Source organism: Suncus etruscus, unplaced genomic scaffold (genome assembly GCF_024139225.1).
Source record: "Suncus etruscus isolate mSunEtr1 unplaced genomic scaffold, mSunEtr1.pri.cur scaffold_105_ctg1, whole genome shotgun sequence".
NCBI lineage: Eukaryota > Metazoa > Chordata > Mammalia > Eulipotyphla > Soricidae > Suncus > Suncus etruscus.
In genome coordinates this window covers 29,157-37,553 of record NW_026060337.1, presented here as the reverse complement: position 1 = coordinate 37,553, position 8,397 = coordinate 29,157, and the positions used below count along the sequence as shown (strand labels likewise).

Genomic DNA, 8,397 nt, shown 5'->3' with positions numbered 1-8,397 from the left:
CTCATTTGTCCTGGGGTTTGATCTAAATTATTTAGGTTTATATTCTCTTCTAGACTGGAAGAGGACAGATCTTCAAAGATCTCCCAGAATGGGAAAGAGATTCCCATTCCCCTATCCCATGGGATGGGGACGCGATTCTGATAATATTTATCGGAAGCAAATAATCCACACAGACAGGAGGGTAAAAAGGCAAGGAGGATTCAGAATCCTTTTTCAACATGCTAGCAGCTCCAAAAGCCCAGAGCCTGCCAGGTAGATGCCCAAAAGTCCCTAAGCACTTCGCTCAAAATCTATTTATTAGGCTCTCAACAGTGCCCCCACCTGTGAGATTGTAGGTGGGACAACATGGAGAGATAAGGCTATTAAAGAGAAATATTATAAAGGCCTCCATATATTACACGGGGGCTAATTCATGAGTTTGGACTCATGAGTCATGCCTGTTAGGCTCAGAGGGACCCTATTGGATGTGGAAACTGAACCCAAGTCCTGAATGAGCCAGGCAAATGCCGCTTCCTCTTTACTATTGCTCTGGTCTGATATTTGGGATTCCAGATCATGCTACAAGCTTCAGTGGGCCACTCTGAGAGGCGCTCAGGGCTCTGTGCACAGGCACCATTCTTGGTGGCAATCAGGAGCCTGAGGTGTGGGAGATCAATCTCATAGCAACAGCTTGCAAGATCAATGCACAGTTACATATTGGTTCAATACTTTAGGTTTGTTTTTGTGCTGGGGCTACTCCCTACAGAATCCAAAGATTATTCCTAGCTCCTTGGTTCAAAATGACATCTGGCAGCATTGTAACACTATATGGAATTCTGGGGGATCAAACCAGGGTCAGGTGAATCATGGACAATGCTGTACATGCTGTGCTATTATTCTGGCCTCTGGTTCCATTTTTTTTTTGGTTTTTGGGTCACACCCGGCAGTGCTCAGGGGTTATTCCTGGCTCCAGGCTCAGAAATTGCTCTGGCAGGCACGGGGGGACCATATGGGGCGCCGGGATTCGAACCGATGACCTCCTGCATGAAAGGCAAAAGCCTTACCTCCATGCTATCTCTTCGGCCCCATGGTTCCATTTTTTAATAAGCTAACCCAGCCACTAAAATACTAAGATCTGTCTTACAGGGGGTTAAGTTCCTTTCCTATCATGATGTTGACCTGTTATATCCCTGTCCCCATCAGTACACTAGTGCCAAGCACCACAAGAAACATCTGCTATCCACAGAGACAGGAGGAGATGGTGAGCACCAATGACTATGCCCACTGATGTGCTCAAATATTGCTCCGACTTAGAAGGCTTCAAATCTACACCACCATTGGTGTCTTAATATAAATTAATGATTCCTATTTGGTAGGTGGATCCTGAGGCCTTTCTCAGCTAGGCCTGGCTTCCACAGCCCCAATTATCTGGCAGGTGTGAAGGTTGCAGGATGAGGGCAGAGAGAATCCCAAAGCAGACAGATGAAGTTCCAGGAGTCAGCCAGCTTTATTTCATGGGGCCAACCTAAATACATTTCCTCACAAAGACTGCTATACTAAGCAGCTACTTCTCTACTCTTTCTGGCTCTCTCAGCCTCTGTCTCCCTTCAGCTTCTTTTTCCAGGCTTCCTTGCTGACTAACTCCCCTTGCTGAAGCTACTTCTGCTTCTTTGATGATGCTCATTGGCTGATGCTGAACCTGATGCTGAATTTCTCTGTTGAATCTCGTGGTTGATACTCGCTTCTGCCACACTTACCACTCTAACTCTCATTCTCATCCCTGCTCTCCCCCATGCAGACTCCTCTACCCACCCATTCCAGGTGTGGGCAATTCTGATCATTCAGGTGGGATAAATCAGAAGTTGCAGGTGGAAATCCCCACATTCTCCACCTTTTTTTTGCATTATTACAGAAGCATTATTGATAAGTCTAGAACAGTGGTTGGCAACCTTTTTTCCCAACTGAGCCAAATCTCGCCAAAACCACGATTGAATTTTATTTTGAGAGCCAAACACTCACAGAGGCTAGGAGCAGAGTCCTGACTCTGGGAGCGGCCACCCAGCACACAGAAGAGCCAAATTAAAAGTGAAAATAGCTACATGTGGCTTGAAAGCCACAGGTTGACAATCACTGGTCTAGAACATCCAAGTTTCTTTTCATAAGTTTCTAAAAAAAAATCACAAGAACATTTCTACAGATAATACAGTTTGAAAGTAAGCTGTTACATAAGATACACAATATAACATAGCAATTGAAAAACATTCACAGGCTGGAGAGGTGGTGGCTCTAGAGATAAGGTGTCTGCCTTGCAAGTACTAGTGTAGGATGGACCTAGGTTCGATCCCACAGCATCCCATATGGTTCCCCCAAGCCTGGAGCAATTTCTTTTTTTTTTTTTTTTGCTTTTTGGGCCACACCCTGTGAGGCTCAGGGGTTACTCCTGGCTATGCGCTCAGAAGTTGCTCCTGGCTTCTTGGGGGACCATATGGGACGCCGGGGGATCGAACCGCGGTCCGTCCTAGGCTAGCGCAGGCAAGGCGGGCACCTTACCTCCAGCGCCACCGCCCGGCCCCACCTGGAGCAATTTCTGAGCACATAGCCAGGAATAACCCCTGAGCGTCAAACAGGTGTGGCCCCCCAAAAAAAATCACCAGGATAGCTGAGAACTTTCAAAACTCTAACATGCTTTTCCTAGAACTGTGGAAACAACTATTAAAGTTAGATACAAAATTTTGTTTGCATGGCGCTTAGAACAAAGCAGTAAAATTCATACAGATAAAACACAATTTAACAAGCAATATAGTGACTGATGTAAATAGGGTTAAGAGATTAGCCTAGGAGGAATTTAAATTTTGGAGGTAACTCAGGTGCAGAAAATTCTGAGAGCTGCTTCTCTTTTGTTGGTCTTCAGCTGGTCTGGATCTTCCATCTTCTCCATCATCACCTTCTGTGTTAGGCTGCTGGGGTCTCTTCGATAATTTTCTGCAAGTTAGGGGTCCAACGTCCTTGCAAAAGACACCTTTCGTAGAGGAAAGATGGTAGTCAAGAACCCCGCCAGGCTCCTTGATACAGCTGAACCCTTGGCTCTTCTCCAGAATCTCCAACGACCTCTTTGCATCTCCTTCCCATTAAGAGTACAGAGAGATTAAGGGAGAGGAAACTGCTGGCCATGGGGTGAAGGGGTGAGCAAGTATGGCAGTGAGGGAGGAGCCATGTTGTGTGTCCAGTGTGGTACCTTGTCCAGCCTCAGTGTGCCTCTGCCCGACCGATATGGTCCTTGGAGCCAATCCTCATCCTGAAGCTATAGGTCCGGTTTGGCCCCTTCCTTTCCCACATTGTTCCAACAAGCATGGCAAACACTCCTGTTGGAATATGCTGGGGATGTTGAGTAAGCTTGGCATGAGATAAACACCCTGTCTCCCCCAGCTTGTCAAGGTAAGGATTGTCTCTAAAGAGGATATCCCAGGGTGAACCTTCTCTAGGGTGGCATTTCTCTCTCTCCAAGCTCCAGCTTGTTCCAACTAGTTTTTCCAGGGATCACTAGACACCCCCACTGCCATCTCCAACTCAGAGAAAGTTCTCATGTGAATATTTTTTATTTAAGCTGGCTAGGATGGGGAAAGAGCCAGATGATGCAATGGGCAATATCTTTTTAACATGTAACCCAAAGGAACCAATCAAGAGAAATCTAATCAGATGGCAATATGAGGACCAATCCAAAAGCTTCTTGTCACAGAAAAAGAAAAACCAGCTAGTACTAAAATTGTCTGTACTCAATTTCAGGGTTATTTGGAAAAGGGAATGTGACTTAGAGGCTATTCCTGACCCGATGCTTGGAACTTGCTTCTGGTGATTCTTGAAGAACCATGTGCTTGCAGGGATGATTAAACACGGTCCTCCAGTATCCAAAACATACCCGCCCAGATGTTAGATATACTTCTCAGGTTCATGAGATTCTATTAAGTAGGACCCATATCAAGATGCTGCTTGAGAGCCAGAACCAGTGATGCCCAATGGGTCATGTGATGTCTGCGATGGAAATCAGGGTCTCATGTATAAGAGGCATTGATGCTACCACTGAGCTAAATCCCTACTCCAAATAAGAACTTACACATAAAACAATTCCAATATCATTGACATTTAAAAAATATGAATTCATGTCCAAGAGAAAATTTCAAGTCAAATCAACAAAAACCCGAAAAATGCCCTAAGATATGGTTGGTGAAAAGTTATAGCTCTGGACAGTGGAAGCTCCGATGAAGCCAGTCTAGGTTTGTCAGGCAGCACAGTGTTTTTTTCCATTCGGATCCATCCACTGTACAAGGTCTATAGTTACATCACAGAGTACACTCAACTGTTTTAGAGTGGACCTTAAAACTCTCTTATTTGAGCAAGTGCTTGACACTTTTGGTCTTTTGAGTGAAGGGAAAGAATGTCACCTGGATGGTTGTTGGAGGAGACGCCAGGAGACTGGGTCAGATCTTTGGCTGCCGATTGGTGCTGGGTGTGAGAGCTCCCACTTATTGCTTTGATCACAGTGGTCAGCTCTCTGAGGGCCTCATTCTAGCACAGGAACTCCCTCTGGCCAAAGACCCCAGTCCCGTCATGAGCTGTCTCAGCCCTCCATCAGGGTCTCCTCAATGAGGGCCTTGCACACGTCCTTGATAGGTGTAGTGGTGCTGTGAATGTCTTGCAGGTAGGAAAAAAGATTCTCGTCCATTAAAGAAAGAGGACGCTGGCCTTCAATTTGAACTGGGAATGCAGAGGCACGGATGGCATCCAGAGCTTTCATCCTGTATACATCGTTGGAGCCACCCCGATTTCCCTGGGTTTCCAGCTCTAACAATCTCGCATCATCCTCTGCAAGAAGCAGAGCTTCGTCCCTGGGATCTTGATATTTGGAGAGTCGGGGGGCATCTCCTCTTTCCAGGTTGCAAGGCCCCTCCCGACCGGCTTCATTGCCAAGTGCAGGACCTGCCTCTTGACAAGACGCACAGCAGCACAAGCACAGCTCCCGCAGATCCATCGCCACCCCGCAGACATTCAGACGGGACAGCAGTGACTGTCGCAGCCGTGACCCAGCCCGCCCTCGCCGCCTGGCTCCGCTCTCAGCCCGGCTCCCGGGTCGTCCCGGTAACGTCCAGGACTGAAGACAGCCACGCCTAAGGGGCGGCCCAGTGCGGCTTCTGAGCACTCGGTTCGGGTTTGTCGGGTGGGGTCTGCGATGTTGATTAGAATTGTGACCCTCCCCTCTGCAGCCCAGCAGTCGCCCCTGTCTCGGCTACATTGCTCCCCAGGGCTCGGACAGTCACCGAGTCCAGCAGGCGACGTTTTCGTCCAGCCCAACGGGGCCAGTCCCGGCGCCTGGCCCTTTAAGACGAGGCTGAGACGTCACTGCATCCGGGACTTTGTCTCCGGAGCCGGAAGCGTCCTTTGGCCGCCATTGTGGAGTCGGACGGTGGTTGGCGCTTCCCTCGGCCGCGGGAGGCGGAGGCGACTCTGACTCTCGCTCCGAGGGGCCTCTTGAGCCGGAGCCGCAGGTCTAGGTGAGGGCGGGGGAGCCCGGGGAGGACGGGGAAGGGCCGGTCGGTCCCGGCTTCTTGGCGCGACTCTCGCCTCCGTCTTTGTCCCATCAGTGTCGGGGTGTCTCTGGCTCGTCTCCGGGTCCCCTCGGGGTGCTCAGGCGGCGCTTGGCTCCGGCTCGGGATCCCTCCAGGCAGCCCAGGCGACCTCATCGGCGCTGGGGATCGACTCAGGCGGACGGAGAGTTTTTTGGCAGGTTGGATCTAGGGGTGGGAATGGCGTGAAATACATACGACTTTGGGGAGTGGAGAGTCGGGCCTCAACCCCGGGCTCAGGGCACTTGGGTCCTGTCCAGGGCACTACTTGGGCCAGCACCTGATGGGCGAAGGCTTCCCGGCTGCCTACAGTCTCCTCGCCCGAGATCAACTGAGTGAGAAACTCCAAGAAACTCCAACATACAGGGCACATCGTGGTCCTTAGAAAGTACTGGGGATACGAATATTGCTTTCTGGCATCTGGCACTTTTCAGAAATGTTCCCTCGAACAGCAGCTGAATGCCGGGTTCAGATGTGCGGGTCGGGGTTAGGATCCATCAGGACCCACAAGACAAGCTGTAGGAGGGCACGCCCAGGCCCAATATCCGCTCCCCTGGCAGGTTTGTCACTCTCGGGTCCCTGAGAATAGCATGACTTCCCTAGTCTGTGTGCGGCATTTGGAGGATCTGCTGTTACAGCTATGGAGCGCCCGTATTCCTGTTCCCGTCACAGCTCCCCAAGATAGTATCTTCCCCATTGCCCCATGTTGGAAGAAGCTGATGTCCAGGGTTTGGTCCATCAGGGGTTTCTGTCACCAGTGCTGTCACTTCGGCTCAGGGCATGATATCTCCGCTGCTTATGGCTTTGACTTTTCTCCAGGATTTACTGCAAAGCTCCTTACTACTGCTATTAAGGATTAATCCAGGATGGAGAAGATGGATACAAACACTCTGCCATCCTGTACCCAGGTAGGACTGTGTAGTGGGAACAGTGGGGGACAGGAGTCCAGACATATTTTAGGAAGGAACCTTTCACCATGTTTTGACTCCAGTCAGTACCATTGACCCTCTTCTAATAGAGGCCTCTTTTGTCCTTGTTTACTGTATTTCTTTTCGATTCCACACCTGATGGTGCTCAGGCCTTACTCCTATTCAGTGCTCTTGGGACACTAGTGTCATGTCTTAACACTATGGAGTGCCAAACAAGGGTTGAATTCCTGGTAATGTGGACCCTGATGTTCGTAAGAAACGAGACCTTGATCTCAGGATTTCTTTCTTTTTTTTTTTTTTTTGGTTTTTGGGCCACACCTGGCAGTGCTCAGGGATTACTCCTGGCTGTCTGCTCAGAAATAGCTCCTGGCAGGCACGGGGGACCATATGGGACAACGGGATTCGAACCAACCACCTTTGGTCCTGGATCGGCTGTTTGCAAGGCAAACGCCGCTGTGCTATCTCTCCGGGCCCGAACTCAGGATTTCTATGGAGCGTCATTCCTGCTTCACACATGAAAAGACACTTTGACTTATGCTAATGTTTTCTCCCCACAATTAATGGGTTTAATCCTGACTCTGCACTTCACCTTCACTCTGCAGAGTCTTGCCTCCTCCCTTCATTCATATTTCTCTTCCGTAAACTAGTTGCACTTCCGAAGCCTCTTGTCAGCAGGCCCCTTGGCCTAGTGGCTCTAAGAGAGAAATGAAAGCAAAGGATCTTTTTGGAAGCCGTAGATATGTGGAACCCAGTCATTTTTAAACTATAATAGGATGGATCCATTTCAGGGTGAATTGTGACTGTTTATAACCAAGAGCACTGATTTGACTCACTGAACTTTTTGCATTGTGCAGAGTCTGGCCCAGGGATGGAATAGAACACTATGTGTTTACCATGGTGGGCACCGCCCAGAGTTGACTTTACAGATCCTTCTGGTTCTGTGCTTGGGTTTGACCTTGCTGTGTGTACATAACTTCACCTCAAGAACATTTCTAGAATAGTGTCCACAGGTCATGTTGGCTGTTGGGCCTTCCTCGAAATGAATAGCTTGTCCCGTTTTCCAGGGATGACTGTAGAGAGACCATGGAGGCTGGTTCCTCCCACGTAAAGGGGCTTTGTCCTTGAATCAGGTCCTAGGGATCCTGCTTCAGTGTGGATTCCAGGTTGCATCTGTTCATGACACCCTCCTGTATTGCTACTCAGGTTACTATGTCCTTCCCTGAAGTAGCTGTGAACTTCACCCAGGATGAGTGGCTGAGTCTGGACCCCTCTCAGAAGAATCTCTACAGAGAAGTGATGCTAGAGACCTACCAGCACCTGCAGGCCATAGGTGAGAGCCCCGTTGGGGCATATGTGAGGGCCGAGCTGATAGATTGAACCTGGGTCAACCTCATGCAAGACAAAGGGCCTATCAAAGTGCTCTTGTTCTGGCCTTGGGTCAAGTTCTCTACATGAGTGCATAAGCTGAGACTGGGATAGCCCCATTGCTTCTTGAAAAATTATGTGGGAATGGGATCTCATCTGAGGCTCTTGCATGCAAACTCTGTTCCCCAATTTATTGCTTCCTATCTTGGCCACAGTTTAATTGTTTTGGTTATTGTTTTGTGTTGGACCACACCTCGAATTTCCCAGGAATTTTGCCTACTTATTTCTATACTCAATAAAAGATAGGTTATTTGCCTTGACAGAGGCTGACCTAGATTCAATCCCCTGCATCCCAATGATCTCCAGAGGCTTTCTGGAGTGATTCCCTGAGCATCCTAAGTGTGTAGTCCCTGAGTAATCCCAAGGAGTAATCCCTGAGCATAGCCAAGTTTGGCCCAAAGTCAATAAAGAGAAAACTACTTGTGGGGCATAATGAATCCTATACG

General features: G+C 48.9%; 1 pseudogene; it reads right to left on the bottom strand.

Annotated features, from left to right (window-relative positions):
• Positions 1–4,316: 4,316 nt before the first annotated feature.
• Positions 4,317–5,005, bottom strand: LOC126000680 (protein C1orf43 homolog; annotated as a pseudogene).
• Between the last annotated feature and the right edge of the window lie 3,392 nt (positions 5,006–8,397).